General features: G+C 43.8%; 1 long non-coding RNA gene across 1 annotated transcript; it reads left to right on the top strand.

Moving 5' to 3' along the window:
• The first annotated feature begins 8,581 nt into the window (after positions 1–8,581).
• On the top strand, positions 8,582–16,587 carry LOC122236428. The gene is made up of 3 exons (XR_006214481.1): positions 8,582–8,667; positions 10,231–10,334; positions 15,953–16,587. It is a non-coding gene; the product is annotated as an uncharacterized LOC122236428 (long non-coding RNA).
• The last annotated feature ends 966 nt before the right edge of the window (positions 16,588–17,553 follow it).

Here is a 17,553-nt window from a genome sequence, read left to right on the forward strand (position 1 = left end):
ACTGTACTAGATTTAAAGGACGCCTTCTTCAGTCTGCCGCTGGCACCCCAGAGCCAACCCCTGTTCGCCTTCGAGTGGCATGATCCGGAGGAGGGCTACAGTGGGCAACTCACCTGGACACGGCTACCTCAGGGATTCAAAAATTCACCCACTATCTTCGACGAGGCACTACACGAGGACCTGGGTGAGTACAGAAGGGAGCACCCTGGCCTCACCCTCCTACAGTATGTAGATGACATCCTGATTGCTGCCGACACGGCCAAAGACTGTGAGCGAGGGACCCAGGACCTGCTGGCTACCCTGGGGGCTTTAGGGTACCGGGCATCCGCGAAGAAGGCTCAGATATGCAGGGAGAGGGTAAGTTACCTGGGATATATCCTGGAGGGCGGACAGCGGCGGTTATCAGATGCCAGAAAAGAAACTGTCCTAAAGATCCCTACTCCCACCTCCCGAAGAGAAGTGAGGGAATTCCTAGGATCAGCTGGCTACTGCCGCCTCTGGGTTCCAGGTTTTGCTGAGATCGCCAGGCCCCTATATGAAGCTACCAAAGAGGGGAAAACATTTAAATGGACTGAAAAAGAAGAAATTGCCTTTAATCGGTTAAAAAAGGCCCTCCTAAGTGCCCCAGCCCTGGGCCTACCAGACATTATGAAACCCTTCCACCTCTTTGTAGACGAACATAAGGGAATAGCAAAAGGGGTTCTAACTCAAGCCTTAGGCCCCTGGAACCGCCCAGTGGCTTACCTGTCTAAGAAACTAGACCCAGTGGCTGCCGGCTGGCCGCCATGCCTAAGAATTATTGCGGCGACAGCACTCCTAGTCAAGGATGCAGACAAGCTGACCCTAGGACGGGAGATCTGGATCACGACCCCACACGCCATTGAAGGGGTCCTGAAACAGCCTCCGGATAGATGGATGAGCAATACACGTATGACTCATTACCAGAGCCTCCTACTCAACCCTCCACGAGTGCGGTTCCACCCCAGTGCAGCCCTCAATCCTGCAACCCTGCTGCCCGACCCTGACCTAGGTGCTCCACTACATGACTGTGCGGGAATCCTGGAACAAGTACATGGATTCCGGATGGACCTGACCGACCAGCCCCTCCCCGATGCCGAGGCTACTTGGTTCACTGATGGCAGCAGCTTTGTGCGAGATGGACACAGGTATGCGGGTGCAGCGGTGGTCACCGAAACGGACACCGTATGGGCGGAGGCTCTACCCTCCGGAACGTCAGCCCAGCGAGCGGAGCTCATAGCCCTCACCAAGGCGCTGATGCTGGGAGCTGGAAAACGGCTTAACATCTACACAGACAGCCGTTATGCATTTGCCACAGCTCATATTCATGGGGCAATTTATCAGGAGAGGGGGTTACTGACGGCAGAAGGACGGACTATAAAAAATAAGCAGGAGATACTTAACCTGCTTACGGCCTTATGGCTTCCTGCCAAGCTAGCCATTATCCACTGCCAAGGGCACCAAAAAGCTGATAACCCAGTAGCTAGAGGTAATCGAAAGGCTGACCAGGCAGCCAAGGCAGTAGCCCTTACTCCAGTCCCCACCATGACCATACAACTACTGGACCCGGGAGACCCAGTTTTACCAGACCAGCCCAAATACTCCCAGGAGGAGTTACAGCGGATCAAGAAACTCCCCATGGCCCAGGAGATAAAGGGATGGTGGTATACACCTAACAAGGAGCTCGTGCTGCCAGACCGGCTCGGAGTCTCAATATTAGAGCACATGCATCGGTCTACTCACATGGGGGCCCGAAAATTAAAAGACTTAATCCGACATGCCAGAATCAAGATTCACCAACAGGACACCAAAATAGAGCAAGTTGTATCTGCCTGCAAGACCTGCCAACTCACCAACGCGAAAGCCACATCAAATAAAAAAGGAACCAGGCTCAGAGGCACCAGACCGGGAGCCCAATGGGAAGTCGACTTCACTGAAGTCAAACCAGGAAAGTATGGTTATAAATATCTTTTAGTATTTACAGACACCTTCTCTGGCTGGGTGGAGGCATACCCAACCAAGCATGAAACGGCTCAGACGGTGGCTAAGAAGCTACTAGAAGACATCTTACCCAGGTATGGTTTTCCTGCCATGGTAGGATCAGACAATGGACCAGCTTTTATCTCTCAGGTAACACAGGCAGTAGCCAAGGCGGTGGGGGCAAACTGGAAATTACATTGTGCTTATAGGCCCCAGAGCTCAGGACAGGTAGAAAGAATGAATAGAACCCTAAAAGAGACCCTTACCAAATTAACCATGGAGACTGGCGGGGACTGGGTGACTCTCCTACCGTACGCCCTTTACCGGGTTAGAAACACTCCTTACACTCTGGGTTTTACTCCCTACGAGATCATGTTTGGCAGGCCACCCCCTGTTATTCCCAGCCTTCGAGCTGAACTTCTTGCAGAGTTTAAAGATCAAGAACTTTTTCTTTCCTTGAGAGGGCTCCAGAGGGTGCACGAGGACATTTGGCCGCGCCTCCGTGCCATCTACGAGGCTGGCCCGACCCCGACACCTCATCAGTACAAGCCGGGAGACTGGGTCTATGTCAAGAGACACCACCGAGAGACTCTCGAGCCGCGCTGGAAGGGACCCTACATTGTAGTGCTGACAACCCCCACCGCTCTCAAAGTAGACGGCATCGCGACCTGGGTCCATCACACCCACGTTCGGCCAGCGGACCCCTCCTCGATCCGGAAGGACTTCGTCACGCGATGGGCCATCAGTCGGGACCAACACAACCCGCTCAAGCTCAAGCTCAAGCTACAGCGCATTCGACCCACCTAATATTGGTAACTCTGTTAACTCTGCTTGTCATTGCTCATGCTACCGGGAGTCCCCACACCCCCCAAAACATCACCTGGCAGATCATAGATACCAGCTCAGGGATAATACTTAATTAGACCTCCCAGAGCCACCCCAGGGACACATGCTTCCCAGAACTTAGCGTAAACCTCCAAACTCTGCTCCCCTTGTCACCATAAATGCAGCCGGTCCCATGATTGGGTCCGTAAGTTACATGACAAGGGGGGAATGAAAGGGCGGGCCTACGCCGGCCGACTCCATCTTGTTCTGTGTTCTCCACCTTGAGTGACTATGTCCCCGACATGACCCCTTTTCCGGGAAAATCACAGAAACCTCAGACCGCGCCTCCTCCCCTTGAGTAACCTCCCGCTCACCCGTTCAAACTTCCTGATCAAAACACGCCCAGCGACCTGCGTAACAGGACTCCGACCCTTCCCCAGCCAATCGGCCGAGGCCACGACCCTTCCCCAGCCAATCGGCTGAGGCCACAGCCATTACCTCACCAACTGCCCCTAGACCCCTATAAAACCTTTGTGCTTTTGAAACTCGCTCTCTCTCCCTGGTATCTCACCGCTGCGTCGGTGCAGGTAGGGGATTGAGCTCGAGCTAGCTCGAATAAAGGTTCTTTTGCTTTTGCATCGGACTCGGCTCCCTGGTGGTCTTTGGGGATCACGAATTCTGGGCATAACAGTCCCTCCTGGTGCACCCCCACTCCTACCCACACACACACACACACACACACACACTCAGTGCCTAGTCCAGGGGCTTTTTTTTTTTTTTTTTTTTTTTTTTTTAGTCCAGGGGCTTTTGTGTGGGATGTTGGCATTCAAGGGAGGAAGCAGGAAAGGTATTTGGGGAGAATATATGTTACCGGATTCTTGGGTTAAAACAGACATATCTAGAAATGAAGTTGCACCGAATGTGTTTTCCCACACAGGAGAGTTCACACTGAGTCTGCCATGTCTCGGGGAGTTCATTGTTTGAAGGGCCCTGCCAGGAACCACCCCTGGACAGTCTTGTTGCCTCAATGCAGTTGAACAGAAATGATCTGATTCCAGTATCACCTGAAGGATGGGAAACTGAAACATCCATTTATTTCTACCTAGTCCAAACCTGGGAGATATTAAGAATCACCCAGGGAGCACTTAAAAATATAGAATTTAGGGCTCTACCCTCGAAAATTCTGACTCACAGGTGGAGAGGGAGGCTTAAGAATCTTTATTTTTGAAAGGTTATAGGAAGTAATGATCAGCCACATTTGAAAACCTTGCTCAGAACCATTTTCAGTAACAGTCTGACACACTAATCAGTAATACACTAATTTATTTCACTGAATCAATTGTTTTAAATTAGCATGTGCACACACACACACACACACACACACACACAGACACACACACACCATCAAACCAATGAAAAGTAAAAAGTCTCTATTCACTCCACTGTTAATTCATCAGTCTTTTTCCCCCCTCTGGAGATGAGAGCCTCTTGTCTGAGCTCCACCTTTGTTCTATTGCCCTTTTCTCACCCTTGACTCCTTCAATGACCATCAGACTGGTGAGGGGAAAAAGTCTTCCCATTGTCAATGACTCATCAATTTCTCCCGCCTACAATTGTATCTCTCCTTTAATTAAAAAAGTTTAAGCTGCGGGGCACCTGGGTGGCTCAGTTGGTTAAGTGTCCGACTTTGGCTCAGGTCATGATCTCACTGTTCATGAGTGGGAGCCCCATGTCAGGCTCTGTGCTGACAGCTTGGAGCCTGGAGCCTGCTTCAGATTCTGTGTCTGCCCACCCCACCCCACCCCCCCCCCCCGTCCCCCGCTCCTCCCATGCTTGTGCTCTCTCTGTCTCTCAAAAATAAATAAACATTTTTTTAAAAAGTTTGAGCTGCAATAATACTTCTCCCTTTGTTTTAAAAAGATCACAATTCTGGGCGCCTGGGTGGCTCAGTCAGTTGGGCATCCGACTTCGGCTCAGGTCATGATCTCACAGTTTGTGGGTTTGAGCCCCCCGTCCGGCTCTGTGCTGACAGCTCAGAACCTGGAGCCTGCTTCGGATTCTGTGTCTCCCTCTCTCTCTGTTCCTCCCCCACTCATGCTGTCTCTCTGTCTCTCAAAAAAATAAAATAAAATATTTTTAAAAATTAAAAAAAAAAGATCGCAATTCTAAGTATTTTATCAAGAAATGAATGGATTGCCAGCATATGCCATGTAATCCTATGCTATACACTTTCATTTGGTCACTACCAGTTTCTCAATCCTGTTCATACAGAGGCTGCGAATTCTGTGTCCCTAATGTATTATGTCTGGAATTCAGAAAGTTTGGTAAAAGTTTTTTCAGGGATCCTGTGTTGCTAGACAGTTCTCCCTAGTTTCATTTTTCCTTGTTTAAGAAACCATCTTCATAGTAATCAGTTCAAACTGATTGCTAGGATTAATGTCAAGTCTGGTACTTTCCCCTTCAGTGATCATCAGCTCCAGCCTGGCAAAGACACCCCCCAGGTCCTCTCAGTTCTCTCAGGAAGAAACCGGAACTCACTGGGAGAGGCTGGGATTGTTTTACACTTTTCAGACCCCTTTTATCATTATTTATTAGGGGTTTCCAGTAGGGAAATTGTGCTATTTGACTGAAAAGATGAAAGTAAAACTCCTTCTCATTTTTTAAATTTAATGTGCGACTATGGGGAAAGGGAGGTATGAATGAATTCATAAAAATATCTAAATTTGATGTTTCTTTTTTAAAAAGAACAATTAATATATGTAATGAGCGAATTTTTATTAAGGAGTCACTGGAAGTTTCATTAGAATATTTGCCATACCAAGTAAATCCATTTCCCACAGTCACACACATACATACACACACGTACTCAAATATGGCCACTTTAAAAAAATTGTTTTGCAATAATTAGATTCACATGAAATTGCAAAGATAGTACAGACAGGTCCCACGTACCTTTCATGCAGTTTTGTCCAATGGTTTTTATCTTTTCTAAGTATAGTATAATATTAAAACCAGGATATCAGCCCTGGTATAATATGTTATACACACTTCAAAAAATCTGAATGGAAGGAAGGAAGGAAGGAAGGAAGGAAGGGAATAAAAAATCTGAAATCTGACCTGGTTATCTAGGCGAAGCTTCCTTCTCAAAGCCAAATTGACTCACTGACTTTCACTGAATCAACATCAAGTCACAACTGCCTTGCTGTGTGAACCCAGGTTGGTAGATTCAGTCAAGTGTTTTGGTTTGTTTTTGAATTGGACTATAGTTCGCCAAAGAAAAAATTCCCTAAACAAACAAACAAACAAACAAACAAAAAGATCAAAATGAAAAGAAAAAGAAAAAGAAAAAAAATGATCATGCTGATTTTACACGATGTATGTTTCAGTTACCTGTGCTATGAAATAAACTCAAAATGTAGTAGCTTAAAAAAATCACATTTATTTTGCTCACAGATCTGCAACTTGGGCAGAGCATAGTGGAGACAGATTGTCTCTGTTCTATTGTATCACTGCATATCAGCTGGGGAGGCTCAAAGGCCTGCAGGCTCTCTCTGGCTCTACTTGGCTAGCAGGATTACAGCAGAGTGGGCATGGGGCTTGGGATCATCCAAAAGCTCCCTCAGTCACAAGCATCTTTACCTGCTCTGCTGGGAAAACTCAGAGAGCTGGGGGTTGGGCTACTTCGGCTTCTCAGGTATGTCTGTCTCACTTTGAGTGATGCTCTCTCCCCAGGGTGCCTCCAGAAGACAGCTTTAGGGAAGCTGGACTTCTTACTTGTCAGCTCAGGGCTCCCAAGGTACTTATGGAGAGAGACCGAGACTGCGACAGAGAATCTATATACGCTTTATGGCCTCGCCTCAAAGTCATGCAGCCTCACATCCACAATCTTTTGTGCATTGTGAAAGTCACAAAGGGGTACTCAGTTTCAAGGACAGAGGATTTAGACTTTACCTTTTGATGGAAGAAGAGCAAAGTTTTGTTTTTTGTTTTTTGTTTTTTTATTTTCTTTTTAACATTTTTATTTTATTTTTGAGACAGAGAGAGAACATGAACAGGGGAGGGTCAGAGAGAGGGAGACACAGACTCTGAAACAGGCTCCAGGCTCTGAGCTGTCAGCACAGAGCCTGACGGGGGGCTCGAACTCACGGACCGTGAGATCATGACCTGAGCCGAAGTCGGCCGCTTAACCGACTGAGCCACCCAAGCGCCCCAACAAAGTTTTGAAAGAGGATGTGAAACCAGAAATACTGTTATGAGACACTGTTAGGAAGATACATCAGTGAAAAAAATCTAAAGTTGATGTTTTCATTTTCTTAAGCAATTAAATATGTCATGATCACAATTGTATTAGGTAGCCACTTGAAATTCTGTCAGAATCTTTGCCTTCCTAAATCAGCTCATTGCTGCAGCCACACACACTCACACACACACACACACACACACGCATATACAGCATATAAATATATAATACCCATATACACACATGCTAACACACCACTTTTTATTATTATATTTTTTATCTATGTCCTCAGCCAAAACTTCCTTCTCAGAAGTCAGAACTGACTCACTGACTATCAATGAATCCAACATCAAGACACAACAGTCCCCAATGTGGATGCAGGCTGGTAGGTTCAGCCAAATTGTTTTTGGTTCGTCTGTGAACTGGGTTATGGATCCCAAGAGAAGGAACTGAAATCATCAGACTAATTTCACATGATGTACTAAGAAGAACACAGTACCACATGAAAGAGCTTAGTGATTAGTTTACCAAGCCATCTAGCTCTATGTAAATGACCTGTGATAAATGACTGGTCAGCCAAAGGAGCAGAAATCATGTATTATTTCCGCAGTTCGAAGTGAAATGCCATTTGTATTTATCATTGTTCCGAAACAGCTCGGTAGATTGCGTGGGACAAAACTTTCTGCAAACACATAAGTAACATTTTGAAAAAAAAAAAAAAAACAATATCAGATTTTATCAGAGGTTCTTTACTTGGATTATGAACGGTGGCTTGCAGATGGTGTTATTGTGCTGGCAGCCGCATAACTCACACAGAAATTTACAAGAGTTCTGAATGTGGAAATACTTAAATAAGGTCAAGCTCCTTTGCCTGTCATTTAGAATTTTCATTATAGATCCTGAGAGTCTAGCTCTATCACGATACATTTCCTGATTTGGCATCCTTCTGCTTTCTTTTAATTTTTCTTTTAGTTTCCCTGGATAGAAGATTAGTATAGTTAAATGAATGGGTGGCATTCTCCTCACCTAAAACCTCTAAGAATCTTAGGGCTTGCCCTATGCAGAGAGAGTACAAGTAATCACAACGTAAATGAGGCCACTTGATATATCATTTCTTAAAAATCAATCTTACCTAATGAATTTACCATTGAGGGCCTCAGATAGCCTCCACGTATCACTTTTTGAGTGCTTGCTTACATGCATGTGGCGTGCTGACAACTTTAGGTAACATTGTCTTTTTGATAATGACAAATTTCTATGCAGCTGCTCTTATTATTTCTATTTTACAGGTAAAGAGACCACAGCTCCTCGAGACTGAGTAACTTAAGCAGGATCACAGAGTAGTGGGGCTGGGTTGAACCTGATCCATCGGACATGAACTGCTGCCCTAAGCCATTACAGTGCACTCCCCTTTATAGAGACTAAAAACCTCCAAAAGAAAGAAAGAAAGAAAGAAAGAAAGAAGAAGAAAGAAAGAAAGAAAGAAAGAAAGAAAGAAAGAAAGAAAAGAAAGCAATAAAAGGCAATAAGGAGTTTGAGTGGTGATGGAAAGCAGCACGGTAGAGTGTGAGCTAATTAAATCTGGAACCTCACGAGGGGTATAAGTAAGTACTTCAGAGTGAGAGAAAGTTCACTGGAACTAATGAGGGAGGGTCCCTGGGCCCTGGAAAGAAGCTGGTTCCGGGAAATTTCCACACTTGAGAAACCGGGGAATCATTATTTTTCCAGCTGAATGGCAAATGATTACAATTCTAACTGTCTCAGTTTGGCTTCCCCGGTTATTGGTTGACCCGGGGCTGCACTCAAGAAAGCTACGAGAGTGGAAGATGAAGTGAAACCAGGAGAGGACATAAAATATAATTCATGAAAGGAACTGGGTGTAATTCAGAGGGAAGAAAGTGGTTTCAAAGTTACATTGTAGAGAGACAGAGACAAGCTGATTTGGGGTTGGAACAGTAGACATGTTCCCACCAATGCATTCCTAGCGCCTCCTATGTGCACATAGATGTGCATTGTGGGTCTGTCTTCACCGTTGCAATTCTTGTGACCCATCCAGGTTCAAAGGGCACGGTGGGAGAACTACTTACACTGCGTTCTGTCCCATGGGATTGTAATTCTCTCTCTTTCCTCACCTCATCTTATCTAGTTTTCTTTAAGCCCTCTAACACAATGCTTTGCAAACTGAAATGTGCTTATGAGTCACTTGGGAAATCGTGTTAAAGCGCAGATTCTTCTTTAGTAAGTCTGGGTTGAGGCCTGAGTTTCTGTATTTCTAACAAGCCCCCAGCAGTTGTGGATGCCCTCGTTGGAGAACCACACTTTGAGTAATGGGATTCTAAAAAATGAAATCATCCCAGCACAAGAGAACGAGGATTATGTCTTTCTCCCAGGCATACACTTCTTTTTTGTTGCTACACCCCATTCTCTGTATGTTCTTACTTGCGGCTGAGGCTGAGGACAGGATGGACAGCAGGTGCCACACCAAATCCCAGGCCTGTTCCCAGTGCCTGTTTCTCCCCTGTTCTCCCCCTTTGCCTGCTCCCATCTGGATGGCTGGCCTTCCTTCCTCTCCAGAGGGAATTCAGTGAAACAGCTGCTTCCTCCTCATGTGTATCAACCAGTGTTCTTATAGAACGGTTAGAATCTAGAGCTTGGAACCGAGCATGAGAAATCAGCTGGCCTAGCCTTCTACTCTCAGTAAGTAAATGTCTAAATCATTCAGAGGGAGAGAGATGCCTGTTTTCCTCACCCAAACCACCATCATTTCTTTTGTCTTTCTTAACTGTTCACATTTTCAAACATCAGCGTGGGCCTGGTGCTGTTCGAGACTCAGTCATCAAGACCCTATTTAGATTAATTTGGTTCCAGGTCAAACTTTCCAATTTCACACATTTATCCCATGATTTCCTAATGCTATCGAATGACATCGTTTTATTTTTTTCCCTTTGTTTTTCTCTTTCAACTAATTTATTTAATGGGTCCAAAATGGGTGATTAGACCATAAAAACATGTGGTATCCTAATTGGATTTTGAAAATGTGTAAACATGGCCCTCCAGTGGCTTCCTATTACCATCTGGACCAAATATAAACTTCTGACCATTGATTCCAATTCTCCTCTTCCTACCCCACCCTGATGCCCCTCTCATTTGTTACTTTTCTTCTCCAGGGTCTCTCTGCTCCAACTAGGCTGGCCTTGTTATTTTGCAGAACGCTTTCCTCAATTTTGCCTCAAGGCTTCTGCTTCTGCCTGAACTGGTCTACAGAGAAGAAGTAAGTCCCTGCTTTTCATTTTTTACACATTTCAGAAGGGTTTTCAGATTTTAGTTCAAGATCGATACCTTTAGGGATGTTTCCAAAATTAACCCCATCCATTCTTCAATACCTTGTGGTCCCTAGTTTATTTCAATGCCTTCCAGTTATTTTAGAAAAAAAAATATGTTTACTCATGTATACATATGTGACTCTCTGAGTCATTAAGAGACAGTTACAACATGTTTCTTCTGTGTTAGGTAATAATCCAGGTGCTGCCAATCACGGTGAACAGGAAGGCAAGCTTCTTAGTATCAAAGAGTTTACATTCAGGTTTGGGAAGGTGGAGAATGAGCAGTAAACAAATAAACGAACAATAATTTCAGATGATGAAGAAGTACTTCCTACTGGATGTTATGAGGGCTACAGAGCATGAAGTCAGCTCACTTTTGGTTTGAACTCTCTCTCGGACTTCATAGATAAGCACATCAAAGTTTGCATGTGGACAAAACATGTTGAACACGTCTCAAGGGAAGGTTCTCCTCGAGACCACTTATGTCTGGGAAAATATCACTGAGGAGACCAGGCATCAATTTCGTTGGTGAAAAGTTGCCCTTCTGTAGTCTTCAGTATAGCCGAGCTTCAGAAACTTGAATGTCTCATTAGTTTCTCCAACTTAATTGGATTCGTCTGGGGCACTTGTTTAAAATGCACATCCAGATGTTCCAGTGCAGTTGACCCTGGGACTCTATAATAAAACGCTGTAACACTTTACGTGATGATCAGGACACTGCGATGGATGGATGAATGAATGGATGGAAGGAAGGGTGGCCAGAAGGAAGGCTGAATACATAAATGGACCCAAAGATTTTTAGGCTGTAAGTTAGTAGCCAAATTCACAAAAGGTTTCTGAGCAAGTGGGCATATGATACAACATATGTTCCATGACTCTAACTTCGTCCTGTGGCACTGAGCCTATGATTTGGGAAGGTAAGCTCAGTTCCATCTCCTTCCTCTAATTTTTCATGAAGCAAAAGCTTATTCTCTGAGTCCTAGATATAAAAATCATTTTGAGAATGAATAATTAAAATAGACTGTGTGAAATGTAATCTTTCATTCAATTGCCCACCATATACCAAAATAATTACATTTTTTGGAATCACATTTTCCCCGAATAAGTCACTTCTACTAATTTTGCTGTTATAACAAGATATTTAATACCACTGGGAACAAAGATATCCCCATATTCTGACAAGACCCTCAAGAAGCCACCATGCATCAGGACCAGACACTACCCCTCATAGTGACTGAGAGGCAGTAGGATGTTCCCACTTTTACCAAGCGCCATCCCACCAGGCCCTCCATAGTCTAGGGAAGATGGCAGGAGATGTGCTTAGCAAGGTCCTTATGTAAATTGCAGTGCATGTTCTCACCCCTAATCGAGGGGCAGGGAAATGTGTGTTTCCCCTCCTGAAACAAATTGAGAGGGCTCTTGGAGAGTCACTCATAACGATTGGGGCACCTGCAATGAAGGGAAACTGGCATCTCATTCTCCAAATGGAGGCATCCTGAGCTTCCAAAGTTGGCAGACCCTCCTTCAACATGTCTCCATAGAAGAATAGGTGCCAGACTTGTGGGGGGAGCCAGATGTGTACCTTTGAGGTATGGCAGATGTATACAGAATTATGCACTCTGTGGCCCTCTTTCAGCCTATACATTTCTGGAGGCATGAATATCACAACTTGGAAGGACTGTGGCAGAAATACCTGGGGAGGGCAGGGTGATCTCCAACCCATCTAGGATGTTTTCCATCCCTGGATGAGGTGAAAGAGGACCCCAGCCTTCCATTGGCTTCACCTAAAGGAGCTCAAACATTAGTGGAGGAAATGGAGCCATGGGTTTCCTCCATAGCCACCAAGTGAAAACCTGGAATGTCCACACAGGGTTGATGGCAGCCAACGCTGCTTTGGGGAATGTGGGGCAAGCTTAAAAGCACACATCTGTGAAACCCACTAGTAGTAGACAGAACCAGGGAGAATCACATCAGTGTCCAAAGATTCCTCCCTCTCAAGGGCAAGTAGATATTTCAGGAAAGATTTCTCTGAGTCCCTAGCCCTCCTTTCATCTTCCGGAGGAGCTGGGTCTAGAGGAGGGAGGGGATAGTATTGATTCAGAGCCAGATCTTGCCCCCCACCCTCTTTGTAAGCAGCCAGAGTCACAGCTCTAGCTGTAAATTGGATATGCAATTAAGGGTTTAAATTAAGCCACACTAAGTTTTAATTACCAAATGTGACCAGGAAGTTATGGAACACACCCAAGATTTTGTTAAAGGAAGAGAAAATAGTGGATTCTGCATAGCACAATCGAACACAGAAACTTTAAAAAATACATACAACTATTTCTTTTTTCTTTGGATTAGAGTTGCAATTCTTCCAAGATCCCATTGTCACAGAAGCCTTTACTTTAAGCAATTTTTGTTCTCCCTGGTCAAATAATCCAAGAATGTTAATTTCCCATTTCATTTTCTTACTTTTTGCATATTTCTGGCATTGCATAAGGTGGTTTCACTCATTGATCACCCCACATTAAATCTTTCATCAAAAGTTCAAAGTCAAGTATTTGGTCATTTGCAAGAGAATCTCTCTGGCATTGAAGACTAGGTCTCCAGAGTGAAGGGATTAGATGATGCGCCAAAGCATTGCATCTGGTTCCCTGGGTGATATCCGAAGGCGTGTACACAACAGGAACAATACTCCAGCCAGACTCAGAGCAGAGCACATGAGTTCTCATTTGGAACACATGCTTGGGTCTACCCTTGTTTATATTTAGCCACTCTTATATATACATAGCTTTACTGTGGATTAAGAAGGCCTTGACTTGATGTAAAATGCTTTTGGAAAAGCCTGTTCAACAAGGACAGTCTCAATTGGTCAAACAGGATTGCGCAGACTGATGAGTAGGGCAACTGTAAGTCAAGTTAGTGTACAAGTCAAGAACGGAGATCCATCGTTTCTTTTCACGTGAAGAGTCTTGAGCCAAAACCTTTGTTTTATTGTTAACAAAGTTAAGACAGAAAGAAAATGCATTTTAAAATAAAATAGCATGTGTGTTTCTGCTCTTTAATTTTAAACATAAATTACGAATCTCTAAGCCTAATATTTTTCCATATCAATAAAATGAAGAATTCTTCCGGGAGCCTCCCTGAGACCCCTCTTCTTTCAATTTATATAAGCTATATAATTAATAAAGATGTATGTTATAATAGATCCCTTCACTTCAGTGGATAATTATGTAGCTTTCAGAAATCACTTCACAATCTTAAAATAGTTTTCTTCAATCAGCCAAGATATTCAATCAATAAATGCCATTCCATGTGATCATGACTGTGACTGCCAAACTATGCAATCTTAAAATGTAGGGGAAAAACAAAGGACAAGAGGGGTGACTATCCAGGACAAGACCAAGTATTTTATGGCAGGAGGCCTTTCAGGTAGACTCTCCGGGTTCCACATAAGTCCCTTCATATCTGGAAGTCTTTATCGTTGTCTTAAGCCTGGAAATCAATGACCATCATCCCCTTGAGAGTCCGAAACCTGAAACAACTATATTTCTTTAAGCACCTTTGCAAAAGCGCTTAATTTTCCATGAGAATTCACCATTTTGACCTGGCTCCTTGAATTCAAGGGAAGGGTGGAAAGTCGAATCTAATAAATGGATAACATTCAGGAACTTCAAACTTCATTATTTCTGATGGCAACCCAAAGCTTTTTCCTTGTAAAAAAGAAAAGAAAAAAAAAAAAAGGTGAGGCATTTTACGTTCAAGTAGCTCTTTCAAAGAGGGGAATGAGAGCACGCAGCCCTCTTTACCCTGGTGAGAGCCTCATATTCTATATCTTGTGTCTTTGTTTCGAGTCCAGCCCCTGGTTGAGGGTCAGCTAAGGAAAGACAGAATGAGGTTCAAATTCTTTAATTAGTTTTGTCAGTGATTCTCTATGGTTGGCAATAAAAGAAATACTTTCTGGGAGATCAGGTTCTCCTGCTGGAACTTTGGATAGGATAAAGCCCTTGAAAGGCCAAGATCATTTTCAGCCCATTGTTCTAGCCTGTCTCTGAACGGAGCTTTTTGCTAAAGAGCTTTGGAGCCAAAATTTTTATGTCATCTCCGCGATCATGGCCCACAGGCACCAATAAGAATGTCGCTTTCAGAAATTAATGCACAGAGACCTGCCGTCTTAGAAGGTCTTCATAAAACAGTGTACTCCACGGGCAAATTGGGAGAAAACATTTTTTGTTTGGGAATGTTGTGAATGAACATTGCAGTCTGGGATACATATTTCCTGGAATTCTCAGAAGTCAAGTTCTCCAAAGAGAAAACACTTACAAAAGGGATGAGGGCAGCTCACCAAGGATGCTGAAACTTGCTTAGAAGTCAATATTGGAGGAGAGAAAAAAAAAAACTTTCATAGAAACATCTTTGGAATGGCTATACCCTTTCATATGGGCAAGTTCTATTCTCTAGTATCCACATAGATCCACTTAAGACTGACTGCCTAGCCTGATACAAAGGCAATAACCTTAAAAATATATACCTACATTGATGTGATCATGGACAGAGACAAATTCTTCATATAACACAGGATAAAAATATGATTCCAGCTCTATCACAAAAATGGGACATTGCAAACTCAGGCAAAATCCACAAAGAAGTGACCATGTCTTTCCGGCTTATGGAGCAGCTGGATCATGTCTAAAAGGGACCACACCCGCCGCCTCCTCTGTGAGTCATCACCCTCCTCCTTCCTTGGGGAATACCAGCCTCACTTCCTGACGGAGGAGAAAGTTTTATATGGAGGCACCCTTCCTCTCCCCTCTGTGTAGGGTCATAGGGCAGCAAGAAGGTTATCAAAATTTATATTGACATCTAATTTTACAAATGTTTCTATTGGGCAATCTGATTTTCCTCTATAGAGCTATTTCAAACCCAGACTACATATCAATTAAGAGGGAAACTTTATTTTCTAAAGTTATCAAATCTCCTTCAAGCTTGACTATCCAAGAAGAAAATAATAATAATAATAATAATAATAATTCCTTGTGAGTATCACTTCTCTGATTTCTGGTACCAGATGACTCCCAAAATCATCTTGTATCAACTTCATGTTCATCAAGTGAGAAACTCAAACATCAAGACAGAAAACAAGAACAAAGAGAGAAGATAGACAGTAGGCATTCGTTTTTTGAGCAAAGGCTCATCAGTATCTGTTTCTTCCACAGGAGATATACATTTTGTGTTGTAATTTAGGGCCATGTCCACTGATGTCATCAACAATACCATGTCTTGGGAGCTTTCTTCCCAGAAGAAGAATCAGCCACTTGTTTTAGTGAGAAGAGTATTGAGATATAAAGGATTTCTTTCACACTGCACACAGAATTTGTAGAATATTCAGCTGTCTGGTGACTTTTCCATAATATTATCTGGCTCTTAATTCAACAACTAGGCAAATGTTCCCAGAGATCAGGGAGAATAGGAGTTGCAGCTCACTGGTAGGCCCTGATAGCTGTCCTCTTCCCTCTGGACATCTTGTTAGATCAGCGACGGTTACTTTCTGACCCAGTGGTATTTGTGACTTCTCCCACAGTGTCACCCATTGCTGATATCTACACATCAGGCTGGACTCTTTATCTCCCGGCATCCAAATCCTGCAGCAGAGTTTGAAGTTTTTGTGCTGGGTCTTTAAATTATTTCTCCTGCCCACCCTTGCTCAGGATTGCTTGGAAAATGGCAAATAACAACAACAAGCCTGCCTTAACTTTGCCAAAACAAAATTGCCTGGGATTTTTCAGAAGCCACATTCAATTTGTGAGTAAATGTAATGGATCTTCTGGACCAACCATGACTATAAGCACTGGCCTACATATTCAGGGCCTGCAAGGAGTCGAGGCCAGGGGCCTAATGAGAAGCAGTCAGCGAATCTAATGAGAATCAGACAGAAGGCCTAATGAGACATTTAACATGCTCTGCCTCTCCCTCCTCTTTTGTTCCATTTTCATGGGAATCTGTGTTTAGGGAGCTTAGTTGCACTGGCTACAAGCAGATACATATGGTCTTAGTGGGACAATCCAGGAAACAATACAAAGACTTGAAGATGGCCAGGGATAGGGAGGGTGGAACTTGGAAAATGTACCCAAATGCCATGATAATGTGGCAAGGTGGGTTTCCATTCGACTTACATTTCAATGGATTGCATCTATGCCTTTTTCAGAATACAATGTAATCATAGAGCTATTGGTGATGATACAATAAACAGGCAGAGATTGCCATCGCATGACATCACTGCTCTGAGGGAAATAAAGATAAGAAAAGTATGCTGTGCTGTTTCTGTGGCTGACTATTGCCATTCAGAAAGAAACGATAGGAATGCAGGTGTTGCACAATGGAGGATACCTGGAATAGTCTCCTTATGAGGCAACGTTCCTTGAACACTAGGTGTTTTCATTTGTTGACCTTGGATGGAACAGCCAGAAAGAAAGATAGCTATCAAATTATAGGCTGGGCTGGGCTGAAGGTGAGGGCGGGAACACAGACCTTACTTAGTTACAGCTCGCATCTCAGTTACCTGAGCTGGAGGCAGAAAAAGGAAAGATGGATATGTCCGTGCCTCTGTTAGAAATTTTGTCTGACCCTTGGATTTAACATTTGGGGAGCAGAGCTTGATTCTGACAAAGTAGGCACTATTTCTGTCTTATTTAGCTCGCAAGCACAAGAAATTTGCATTGGCTTTTGTTGCTCTCCTATCAAATAGCAGTTTCTTAGGATATACATACCCTTTGTTTTATTTGCTTGCCCAACTATATGCTTTAAATGCAACTCTATCCCTCTCTCTGTCCATTTACTTATTTATGACAACTTTTCTTTTGGTTGCTGAGGTCCAGCTTTGGCTTGCCCACCTGTGTCTGAATTCAAGACCTGAAGGTAAATCATACAGGCTTGCTCTTTGGTGGCGCCACCTAGTGGCCTCCCATGGCAACACAGTTCTTAGCAATCAAAAGACTAAGGATGTAGATGTCTGATTACCAAGGTTGGGAGGGGTGGGACAGAGCAGAAGTGCACCAACCTTCATAAGTTCCAGGTGCTAGTCTCAGAATTCATACATGTCAGCTTTTTGAAACTTTACCAAACTTCTGCTGAGTAAATAATATCATTCTCTAAATGCTGCTATTCCTATTAGCTAAAATGTAC

This window comes from Panthera tigris, chromosome A2, assembly GCF_018350195.1.
Source record: "Panthera tigris isolate Pti1 chromosome A2, P.tigris_Pti1_mat1.1, whole genome shotgun sequence".
Lineage (NCBI taxonomy): Eukaryota > Metazoa > Chordata > Mammalia > Carnivora > Felidae > Panthera > Panthera tigris.